Source organism: Triticum urartu, chromosome 6A, assembly GCF_056163025.1.
Source record: "Triticum urartu cultivar PI428250 chromosome 6A, HENAU_Tu73, whole genome shotgun sequence".
Lineage (NCBI taxonomy): Eukaryota > Viridiplantae > Streptophyta > Magnoliopsida > Poales > Poaceae > Triticum > Triticum urartu.
The window spans coordinates 365,117,794-365,130,593 of record NC_141878.1 but is presented as its reverse complement, the minus strand read 5'-3'; the positions used below and the strand labels follow the sequence as shown (position 1 = coordinate 365,130,593).

Sequence of the window (12,800 nt, the reverse complement as noted above, 5' to 3'; positions counted from 1 at the left end):
AAGAGCTATCGAGCCCCCATTTGGGGATTTGGGTGTGAGATAAAAACATAGAGATAGAAGGGGCCGAGGGTGACCCCCATGTTTTATTTTCTGATGTTCCTCTTTTTTTCATCTTGATCACTTGATCAAACTTTGTTTCTCATATGCTCCCTTCTAAATCAATCAAAGCCAGCCAAGCTGGATCTTTCAAAAAAAGTGTATTGCGGCCAAAGGATAATTATTGGGTTTACAATTCTAATTAACTTCTGGCACTACGCATGCATAATACTAGTAGCAAAACTTATTAAAGTCGTGAATTAAAGTAGCACTAAAGTTATCTTCCTCCCGAGAGGGTGAAAATTGTGCCAAAACTCGACACCAGATCCAGATATGAGATGGCGGATTTGTCGAACCCCTTGTTTTGCATCAAGGTGAGCACATTTGTTGGTGTGAGCTCAGGGAGGGGCGTAACATCAGTCAGATAGCACATGACTTGTCCAATGCCAGGCCTCGCGCTAGCGAGAGGGTGTGAGCATATGAGAGCATCTCCAGCTGTTCGGCCCCCTAGGGCACCGAAAAAGAGCCGCCTGGGGGCGAGCCGGCGCTCGATTGGCATATGGGGGCGACTTTGTTCCCAGTCGTCGGCCCACAGGTCGCCCCGGGTGCGGCGATAGTCCATACAAATATATGCAAAATTGGCGATTTTGACACGAACTCGGCGAAATTTCATTGAAATTTGTACAGAAAACATGAAAACTATGCCTAAACTACGACAAACTACGCCTAGCCGCCGCCGTCGCCGTCGTCTACATGCCAGGGTGGACTCGTCGTCGGGGGCTACCATCTCGACGTGCTCCGGCTTCACTGGGAGCAGCCCTGGTTCGGGCTTCGGCCGGACCAGGCGGAGGGAGCCGCACGGGGAGGGCCAGTCACCCTGGTTGATGATGAGGGTGTCGCTGCAGGTGCGGAGCCCGAGCGGCGTCTCCTCCGGCTCGGGCTTGACGAGGCGGAGCGCCGGCGAGCCGGAGCCCGACGACGCGGACGACCCCGGCTCCATCCGCCGCGGCATCCAGGAGCTACCCCGACGGCGAGAGAAGGACGGCCGCAGCGGGTACTCGAGGTGCGGCATGTTGCCGGTCTCGATGTGGTCGAGGACGGCCTCGAGGGAGCGGCCTGGCACGCCCCACCACTCGCGCCGCCCGTCGGCATTGAGGCGGCCGCGGGGGATGATGCCGTTGGTGGAGGCGATCTGCTCCTTGCGGCGGTGTTGGAAGTACATGGTCCACAGGGTGTGGTTGTCGGCGGCGTAGCGCGGGTCATTCCGCCGCTCCTCCGTCAGGGATGACCGGATGCGGGCGATCTCAGCCTGCCGCGCCGCCCCTTCGGGCACCGGGACGCCGCCGGAGCTCAGCCTTCATGGCCCTGACACTAGCATGTCCGAGGGTGCCGGGTACTCGGCCTCATAGAGCAGGCGCGCCTCCGGCTCCTGGAGGTGGCGGAGGCCGAAGCCGTTCGCCGCCGCGCCGTCGCCTGGGAACCTCTCGGCCATCTTTTCATCGGCGGGAAGAGGGGAGAGTCTTGCTTTCTGCGTCGGAGGGGGGGGGGATGAGAGCTGCGGCGTCCACCGGCGGGGAGGTCGCCTTTTAGAGCCGCAGCTGGGCTCATGGGCGGTGGCGACGGGCTACATGCCGGTCGATGCGTGGCGGGAGAGGGTGGGACGTGCGTCGCGGCGCCTTCACTGCGCCGCCCGTGAGGCATCAATGGAGGCTGGTCGGCGCGGCAGCACGGCAGCCTTCGCATTGATTCCTGCGGGAACCGAGGCGATGATGACGATGAAGCGGCATCTCGCTGACTCGGTGGTACCATCCTCTTTCGCACAAAAAACGCTCGCCCCGGTACCCCCGGGCGCCCCTGGTTCGGCCTGGGTTCACCGACGCCAGTTTTGGCCCGGGATGCGACTGGGTCGATTTTTGAGCGCCGATGCTAAAAAATCACCTAGGGAGGGCCTGTTGGTGGCGCGGCTAGAGATGCTCTGAGCCCTAGTGTGAGCACCAGCCTTGTATGGTCGATGTTGAACTCGCCCTGGAGCCTCGCATCCACCGTCTTCATGAGCGTACCATCACGCCAATGCTCCAGCACCCACTCGACGAGCGCTATCTGTCCACCCTACGCATTCTCCTTGATGGGTTTCTGTCCGCATGCAACCTCAAGAAGGAATATGCCAAAGACGAGCATGTCGGTCAGAGGGGACGCCCTGCCCGTGCGTATCAACTCCGGAGCCAAGTAACCCATGGTGTCGACCACGTGTGTGGTTTGCGAGTCCGCCCCATGGTCGTACATCCTTGCTAGTCCAAAGTCACCAAGCTAGGCGTTCATGTCTTTGTCAAGGAGCACGTTGTTGGCCTTGATGTCTCTGTGGATGACAACTTTCTCCCACCTCTCATGCAAATAAAGCAAGCCGGACGCGACATCCTTGATGATCTGAAACCTCAAAGCCCAATTCAGAGTAGGCTAGTCCTCTCTACTGCTATATAGATGTTTATCCAGGCTTCCGTTGGGCATGTAGGCGTACACCAAAAGAAGTTCACCTTTTCGACGGCAGTAACCGAGCAACTCAACAAGATTACGATGTCGGATGCGGCTGATGCTTGCAATCTCAGCTATGAACTCCCTCATCCCCTGTCTTGACTCGTGAGACACCCTCTTCACCACAACCTCTAGTTTAGATGTCTCAAGCACGCCTCTGTATACCCTTCCAAACCCCCCTACGCCAAGTAGATGCTTGTCCTTGAATCCGTTGGTTGCATGGAACAAATCCTTGTGCAAGAAGCGGTGTGGTCCGAACTCAACCTCCCAATATTCCCGCAATTTAGCGTACCTTGATCTCCTCCGCATGACCAGGTCAAGGATACCACCCAAGCCAATAACAAATGTGGCTGTGACTATTGGTAGAACGATGTCCAAGACCTTGGACCGAGGCTTCGGGCCAACCCGAGGCAACTTGGGCAGCTTGGCGATGTCGATGGCCGGAGCTTGTCTGCTCATGCCCAAGCTCCAACCGAGAACGAAATGCCGTGAATTGACACGACCGGTTGCCGCCGAGAACCCAAGATACACCAGCTCAGTGAGCACCATGGAGTGGTCGTAGCTGGCCGAGAGGAGTGGCCTAGCAGGTTTGGCCATGTCGAAGGGAGCCAGTGTCACGTTCATTTCCTTCCTCTCCCCGTGGTAATCAATCCACACTTGCATGGCCTCACGGCTGATGAGCTTCATGCTTCGGAAGTTGCCGCTCTCGTCATCGTAGTAGCCGACGTTGTATGACCGCAGGGACTGCAGGCCGTTGATGTCAATGCCGACGTGGTTGGCGTTGATGTCCTTGAACTCCACTCTCTGGATGGTGTTCAGATCCACGACAAAGATGTTGTTGCTGGCGTTGCCATCATTGTGGATGTTGGTGAGGCCCAGGTACTTGGCAGGAAGAGCATTGGAGAAGTTCCTCCGCGGGGCGATGACGAAGGCCATGCCATGGGTGCTGAAGTTAGGGTAGATGGAGATGATGCCGAACACGAAGGCGACGGAGAAGGACCGCACCTTGCCATCACCGACACCGATGGTCGTGGAGTCACGAAGGCAGAGGGGGGCCGGGTGGAACGCGTGGCCTTTCTGGTACGCCGTGCCGTTTGTCAGCTCTAGGAGCCCGTCCGGTGTGATGGTGGCGGTGTCATCGATGGCGAGGTTGGAGCCACTGAATCCAGAGTAGATGAATTAGTCGTTGGCGGTGGTGATCAAGGCTGCGAGGTTTAGGCCCAAGGAGATCGTCAGGAGAAGGCGTACAAGGGAGGGCATTGTTTCTTGTTGCTAGGAGCCTTAGTTTGACAGTGCAACGTCTCGGCTGCTAAAACCAGGAAATGTTTTGGAGTTGTACTTTCATCGGCTGCGTAGCATGTTGGTGTGAACTGTGAAGAAGAAATATCCTATGTATTCCATGATGTGCAGGGAGGCACGAAGAGAAGACCCCTGCGCCGCTCGTACTGACGGCTCGGGGGAACCTAGTACCGCCGGCCCTCCCGTCCAGCACCTCTCCCTCGCCGCCGCTAATGGTCTCTATCGGGCAAAGCCCAGACAGTGCCGACAACGGCGGGGCTTTCCATGGGCACGGCTCCTCTCCCTCCCTGACGGCAGCGCTGCTCCGATCTGGCGGCGGCGTGGCTCCGATCTGACAGTGGAGGTGCTGCTCAGTGTCGGGTGTGGTGAGGTGCTCCTCCCGGTGGTGTGCCCCGGCTTGCAGTGATGGCTTGGGTTGTCGATCCCTCTGATCTGATCTGGGTGGGTTGGTCGAACTCGGCCCAAAGTTGCGGTCGGCCGAGTGCCTCGTCGGCTGATGCGGCATGGGGTTCTGGTTGGCAGGCTTCAGGCCATGGATGTTGGAAGGCACACGACGGCGGGCTGGATCGGGGTGGTGTGGGGGCCTGCTGCCGTGGAAATAATGGTGGATGTCCTCATGCTCTTTTCGTATCATGGCGATGTCCTACATGATCTGTCCTCCTTCATTCTATCATCGACGTGTTCCGGAACTGCCGTCGGAGATCCTGCCTAAGATATCTGGATCGGATAGCATTCGATCGTGCATGCCATATCGGCCTATGAGGTTCCATGACGGTGTGGCGCGAAGCTCTATTGTTTGTTGACACCATAGGACATGTCGGCTTCTCGATTTCTATGGCGTAGACAACTATGAAGAAGGTCATGGCGGCTGATATCGAAGGGTCAGTTAGACGGGCGGAGCCTTCGAGGTGATGGAGTCAGCCGGGTGTTTGGTAACTCTCAGGAGCAGCAGTGTAAGTTGGGGCGGCAGCACTGGAGGAATTCATTTTTGGTGGTGCTCCTCGGGTACCAAGCCGTGACTTTCAAGGTGAAAACCTAAGGTCTGGCCTTGATTGGTTGTACATGACAATTGCCTTGCTGAAGGAATTGTTTTGAGAGCTCGGACTTCTTCAGGGTGAAAACCTAAGATCTTGGATCAAGCAACGATGGTGCTTGTGCACTGTTTCCTTGTTGGAGGCGTTGCTTTTGAAGACCTTTTATGTTTTCCTAGGGTGTGTTTGGTTGGGGTCATGGACTAGAATGGCATGGGTCCGACCCATTCCGAGGCCTCATTCTTGCGTTCAGTTGGACATATGGGACGACACCAATTCGTTCCCGCGGACCGAATATTCGGCCCAGATGCGGAATGAGGCAAGATCTCGAGAATGGCCGGACCATGCGGAACCGCTCACCCCTCGCTCTCTCACAGCCCTATCACCTCTCACTCCGAGGTGCACCGCCTTCCCCTCCTCGATCTGAGCCTCGCCGGCTGATTCCTCCCTTCCCCGCTGGCCAATCCATCTCTTCCCCATCGGCCGGTCCATCCCTTCCCCATCGACCACCTCCTTCCTTTCCTCGCTGGCCGCTGATTCCTCTCTTTCCTCTCATGATTTGCAAAAAAACAGGGGGGCTCAATCTGGATCTACGGGTTCTATGGCTTGCAGAGGAATAGCAGGGGGGTGGCTTCCAGCGGGCTGACAACGGCAACAAAGGTTCAGTAGAACAACACAATTTCAAGGTACAAATCTCATTTCCTTCCCCTTGTATATGCTGTTGCTACTCATGGATAAGCCCAGCCGAGAGTGATAGACATACATGGAAAGGTTATTGTGATGACTCATGGTTGTTTTGATTCACTTTTGTTGCTTGTGTTGTTAAAATTAGTGGTCACTTTTCATAATTTGTACCAAAATACATGTTATCCAGTGTATCTTTGCAATATATATGTTGATGTAAGCATCATTTGTAGCCATATTTTTTATTGTATGCATCACTTGTAGATGGTCAAGAAGATGAACAAAAGAAAAAAATATGGTTAGGGGAGCTGCTATTTTTGTTGCACTAGCTGCAATGGTAGTCATTATTCAGGCTATGATAAGGAATATAAGACCACAGATTACCTATGGGTTGATGCATGAAAGAGATTGAATCAGATTTGATTATCTAAACCAAAAAATATGGCAAAGTGATGTGTTGTGTAAACATATGTTAAGGTTTGAAAGAGCTGCTTTTTTAATTTGTGTGGCATAATGAGGGACGGCAAGTTGCTAGAAGACGGTTCACATGTATGGCTGTCAACTGTGTGCGCCGTTTTTATATCTTGAGCTTGTCAATATATATTGTTATGTTGTCTCTCTTGAAAATAGAAACAAAATGCTGCCAATTTTTTGAATTTATGCCATTCCATTTTTCATTCCATGCTTCCAACCAAACACCGAACAGAACCAACCCATTCCTCACTTTTACTACTACCAAGCAGAGGAATGGAACGGGCCTGTTCCTCTAGAATGGAACCATTCCATTCCATGACAGTTGGTTCCCCAACCAAACACACCCCTAGTGTTGCATTTGGTGGTGGTTTGTATGCGGCTACTTAGAGAAGTCATCGCTGTGGCGGGACCTTTTTTTTATTTCTCTTCTATTTTTTCTTTGCCTGTGTGCATTCTAGATGTCATTACGATATTTTGTAAGTGCAGAGGCTGGGTGTAATTGGTATCTGCGTGATATTAATATATTCCTTTTTGAAAAAATGACTTGTAGGGAGAGCAATTCAACTATGCAACGGGTACGTGTCTCGTCGGTTGATTGAAATCGAGAAACCTCGGCACGCTCCAAGGACGCCACAGCATGGCTAGTCGAGGAGCGGTGCATGATGGCCGCGTCGCGGAGTGGTGCGATGACCGACATGAAGTGAAACGCGACCTGACTGAATAACACGAAACCACCATAATTCTGTCTCGACTCGCCGAAAAGACGTTTTCTTTTTTCAGAATCCCAGCACTTTGCACAGCCTTCTTTAAAAAATAATAATAAATCAGACCGCTCGTTTGACATGTTTGACACCGAAACTGACAGGTATGGCCCGCTTTTCAGGTGCTGACATGGCGGGGGGGGGGGGGGGATGACACAACACCTGACGACCATTAACAACGCGGTTCGTTGTTCACTTCTTCTCCCTCCCCGTCCGGCCAAAAGGTAAACCTCTCCCGCTCTCATCGCCTCTTTCTCTCTGGCAATGGGGGCGGCGATTCCTCGCGGCGCCATCGCCACTAATCGCAAAGCGGAGGCCTGACAATGGACGAGCACCGCATGACAATTTAGACCGGCTCAAGGGCCGGGCCCATGACCCCGTGCTTGCTGCAACACGCTCTTATGCTTAGGCGGTGTGGGCTTCTACCTTGGGCGGTGTCGAGCAAGTGCTCGTGCTCTTCTCGCCTGTCCACCCCTCTCCGAGCTCTCCCTATAGAAGTCATAGACCCGCGACATGGGAATTAGGGCCGGGATTAGGATTTGAGAATTGGGGAATTTGTGTCACTTATTAGGATAAGGGGTAGAGTCTGAATCGTAGTATTACCTGATTTAAAAATTTAGGATTATGTTTTTTTAGATTTAGGTAGTTTAGGCTTAAATTTTTATTAATTTAGTAAATTTTTAGATCTATAAATTTGTTACTAGTTATGCAGCTAGTAATCCCCTTTATAATTCTTTAAATTTGGGGTTAGGGTTTACTGATTGTTGTTAAATGTTTACTATTTGGTTTATACGTTCTACTTAATTCTTTGATGTCAAGAAGAGGGCTGTGAATTTAGCGGTTAGTAAATCATTTCTATCTGTTTTGTTGTGTAGTTTGAACAAAACAAACCTATAGCGTCAACGCCCTTTCCCAAATCTAGCACCCTCAGTCCTCATAGGAGGAACACTGGCCCCACCTGAAGCTGGCCATTCCAAGCCATGCCAGCCACCATATCAGCGGTCGTCTGTCCTCATGGCGGCGTCTGTTAGCCTTTGTAACATTTGTCAACCCGACAACATCTGACACTTCAATATGGAACTATCCGATCTTTGCTTTCAGGCATGTCTTGTGTTTGAACAAGATCTAGAAATCTTTTGGGGTTCTAGTTAATTTCTTGGATGATCAGAAGGGGTGAGAATTCCTCATGGTGGCTCACTTTTCAAGATCAAAGATTAGGCTTAATGAATATTCTGTTGGGATAATTCTTCATTTATGTTTTGGAGGTAATGCAACATGTTGAGAAAGATTGTTGGAATTCTAATCCGAATTTGGCCTTTTAAATTGAGAAAGATTGTGGGTCTTTTAAATCTCCAGTGGCTAATAGAGATGTGGGTTTCAAGATCTACAACAATGCTAACATTGCCAATGATTATTTCAATCTCATTTCTCTCTCTCGGACAATGGTGGCCCCAAATTCTAGAAGGAATTCGAGATATATTGTAAAGAGCAAGATGCTGAGTGGTCTATTGTTTCTCGGGGAAACAATCATAAGAAATCTTTTGCAGATCACTTTGAACTCCTAGATTCTATACGAATAAGAAAAGTTACTTGGATCATTCTAAAGCTTCGGTATTTTAACGTCTTGAATTTGCTATACAATCTGTAACGATCGAACAATCAAAGGGTAATGATGTAGTGGGAATTCAGCATCAAAACTTTTTCAAATGTAATGGGAGGCATTCAAAGGATTTGGACCCCAACTCTAATCGCATCGGCCCTTTTTGTGTTCGTTGTGCGATGTTCGGATACCTCGGGCCCGCCTGCCAAAATAAAATTCACCGTCAGGCCTACAAGGTTGAGCCCATATTGGGAAAGATTCTTGGAATTCTAATCCGAATTTAACTGCAAAATCAGTGGCGGGTACGGCATGAGAATAATAGAGAAATTGCCGGTCAACCAAATTTGGACACCAAAGGCTACGATTAGTCGGTCTTCACCATCTAAGGGTGACACTCAAGAAACTGTCAACACTAACCCTCTAAGCAGTAATTTTGGGGGAGCCTCTTCAGCTTCCGCTCCTCCCCACGTTCCCCGCTCTGCTCTCTCGCCAGCATCGTCCATCACATAGCCCTTCTCATCGGACCCATTGGCCCCTTTGATCCGACACCGTTCCTTCCAAGTATCATCATGCGCTCCAGTGGATGAAAGGCCTCCCAAGGTTTGAGTCATCTGCCTGCAGCTTCATCCGGTAAATGAATATCTTTCCATTGCTACTTTTCTTCCAATGCCTGATGGTGAATGTCGGTGTCAAAACCGGCGGATCTCAGGTAGGGGGTCCCGAACTGTGCGTCTAGGCCGGATGGTAACAGGAGGCAGGGGACACGAAGTTTCACCCAGGTTCGGGCCCTCTCGATGGAGGTAAAACCCTACATCCTGCTTGATTAATATTGATGATATGGGTAATACAAGAGTTGATCTACCACGAGATCAGAGAGGCTAAACCCTAGAAGCTAGCCTATGGTATGATTGTTGATGTGTATCCTATCCTACGGACTAAAACCCTCCGGTTTATATAGACACCGGATAGGGTTAGGGTTACATAGAGTCGGTTACAATGGTAGGAGATCTGAACATCCGTATCACCAAGCTTGCCTTCCACGCCAAAGAAAGTCCCTTCCGGACACGGGATGGAGTCTTCAATCTTGTATCTTCATAGTCCAGGAGTCCGGCTTGAAGGTATAGTTCGGCTATCCGAACACCCCCTAATCCAGGACTTCCTCAGTAGCCCCTGAACCAGGCTTCAATGACGACGAGTCCGGCGCGCAAATTGTCTTCGACATTGCAAGGCGGGTTCCTCCTCCAAATACTTCATAGAAGATCTTGAACACAAAGATAGTGTCCGGCTCTGCAAAATAAGTTTCCACATATTGCCATAGAGAGAATAATATTAACACAAATCTAATCTGCTGACGTATTCCGTGGTGCAACACGCCACGGCCAAGCCTTTATCCGAGTCGTTTAATTACCCACCTCAGCGTGTTATGCAAGGTGGTTTCCCTGGCACGTCTTGTTAAAGCAGAGATCGTGTCCCCTTATTACGGGATTCTCATCAATACGGACATGGGTAACCCAACCGCTTCTAGGACTCCTAGATCATAGGCAAGTCCAAACAGACACGGGGAGGACGCTTGATATCCACCCTCTTTATAAAGGGGCAAAGCTTTTACTTTTCCCTACCGTGCTCAATCGAATCCTTCCCCTGCCTCAAGCTCAAATGCCCAAAGCTCAGGTCAGGTGTTCCGAACCTTTAGTCATGTCCGGATCCAGCCTTCAAGGCCGATGGATGCCCTCCTCGGTCACGGAAGAAGACATCAAAAAGTTGAGGGAGGTCAGGTATCTGACCACCGAAATATCGCATCGGCTGCCTCTCCGGGGGCAGGCCGTCCCCTCTCCCAAACCCAACGAGAGCGTTGTGTTCGTCCCCCACTTCCTCCTGGGTCTAGGTTTTGCACTAGATCCTTTCGTCAGGGGCTTGATGTTTTATTACGGGCTAGATTTCCATGATCTAGCTCCGGACTCCTTCCTGCATATCACGACTTTTGTTGTCGTATGCGAGGCCTTCCTCCGGGTTACCCCCCACTTTGGCTTATGGCTCAAGACCTTTGAAGTAAAGCCGACGGTGATCGAAGGGCAACATGTAGAGTGTGGAGGCGCCTCAATACGCAAGATGACGGGAGCTCCGTGGCCCAAAGGTTCCATCCCAGAGGTGTCTGCATTGTGGCAACAGGAGTGGTTCTACATCACGACTACTAGAAGTGCCAAGTGGGCGGCCGCCCCCGTTTTTCGCTCGGGCCCTCCGCCACGACTGATGTCATGGATCAACAGAGGACTGAGCTGGGGTCCAGCCAAGGACGTGCCTTTACTGCAAAGCCGCATTCGAGATCTCTTCAACGGAGATCTCAGTTTGGTCGCGGTAATACAAGTTATGCTGGTTCATCAAGTCCAGCCTTGCAAACGTCGGCCCCTTCGCTTGTGGGAGTTCAATCCCGAGGGTCCGCATGCCATTCAGAATTTTCTCGGCCTGACGCACGAGGATATGTATAAGTCATTCTTCGGACCTCAAGTAGAGTGTCCGGAAATCACCGAGGACGTGGGCCTGAGCAGTAACTGTGCCGCCGAACAGGTAAAGAATCTTCCGGCCGAACATATTATCTTTCCTTTGTCACGAAGTTATTTCTGAGAGTTTGCTTTTTCGACCAGGACTGGCTAACAAAGGCGAAGTTGATTCGGTGTTCGGCCCCCCTCCCTGAGGGTTTGGAGAATCCGGTATTGGAAAAGATGCTCCAGACCGCACCTTGCCCGGATCCCTTGAAGGAAGACACTATGGAGGGTAATGCAGGCGGACGCGGGCCCCCAACGATGCCTATTCTAACCGAGGGAGCGAGCGTCTCCGTGAAGGAAGACGACCGGAAGAGGAAAAGGACTGCACCCGGGAATTCGGGAGCCGAAGCTTCCAAACGGGAGAAGAAATCTTCCACCGGGGGCCCTACCTTGGGGGGCGCTACTGCCGCACAAAGTCCGCGGGGGGATCAATTCTCCCGGGAGTCGCAAGTGACCCAAAAACTTTAATAGTACATATATGCCATCTTTTTATTCTGAGAAAATAACCACCGCATATATTTGTGCAGTTCGGGCCTTAGCCTCTCTCATATGAGCTCGTCTTCGGGGGATCTTCTTCCAGAGATGATGGAGAGCGAGACGCCTCCTCCGGACTCCTCCGCTCCGGAAGCGGGCGACCCTGAAGTGTCGTCGCGGAGGGCCTCTCCGAGTGCTGAGAGGCTAGAAGGTGATCCAATTGATCCCCGAGGCTCCCAGTGTCCGGCTCCTGAAGAGAGTAGACAAAAGAGTTCGGCGCCGTCTAGTGTGCGATCGGACGTTATGAGGGAGTTGGTGGGGCGAGCGGCCATCTCAGATGATCACCGTGTGCTGATGAATATGGTGATGGAGAGGATATCGTCCGCCGAAAGCGGATTGCATGAAGCTTTTATGAGTCTACTGACAGGCTTTGAGGTACGTAAAAAGGAATGTGTGATAGTCCTGCACGTGTTAGGTGTGCTTTGTGTAGACAGTAGCCCCTGAGACTCTGGTTATTGTCGGAAACGATGACGAACGGAGGATCATACACCCAGGTAATAACCATACTGCCTTTATGTGCAGGACATGGAAGCTCCGGTGGCCATCTGGTCTAGCCAGTTTGCCCGTTTAGAATGGCAGTTGGATGCGGCAGATGCCGACATCAAGATTTTTAACAGAAGGCTTGACGAGGCGCAGGGTAAGTATCCTTGTCTTGGTAAACGCCACATAGGAAGAGTATGATGCCAGTGTTTTTAACATGTTATGACTGCAGATGGAGCTGCCAATGTTGAAGCCTTGCGGGCGGAACTTGCCCGAGCCAAGGAACAAGCAAGATTGGGTAATGCGGCTGCTTTGAGGGCGGCTGAAGAGTTGCGGGCCGAGAAGGCCGCACATGGCGAGAGCCGGAAGAAGATGGCCAATATGGACGTAGAATTAAAAGCCGCCGTAGACCATTGCCGGGCTCTTGAAAAGGAAAACCAGGCGAAGGCATCGGACCTTGAGAAGGCTGCTGTAACGGGAAAAGACCTTCGCTCTGCTGTGAGGGCAAAGAAGGAGGAACTGCGGGAAGCCGGGGATATTGTAGCCGGGAAGTCCTTTATGCTGCAGAGGAAGTACGGAGATCCACAGTATGCCCCTCTGGATCGGTTTGGAGTTCGGAGGATGCGTATATGGATTTGGCGGCGAGCGCTGCCGATGCGGCCAAGTACTTCCAGAGTCAGACGGACCGTGAAGTAGACCAGCTGTTTTGGAAGCAATTCCTTTTTCCCGAGCGTCCTCTTTCGTTGACAGACCAATTAGCCGAATGGGCCGAACTAAATAGGTTGTCCGGACTCTCCATGAGGTCTGTTGTGGATCAACTATGGCCCGG

General features: G+C 51.7%; 1 pseudogene; it reads right to left on the bottom strand.

Moving 5' to 3' along the window:
• Nucleotides 1-313: 313 nt before the first annotated feature.
• On the bottom strand, nt 314-3,825 carry LOC125517661 (L-type lectin-domain containing receptor kinase SIT2-like; annotated as a pseudogene).
• Nucleotides 3,826-12,800: the final 8,975 nt, after the last annotated feature.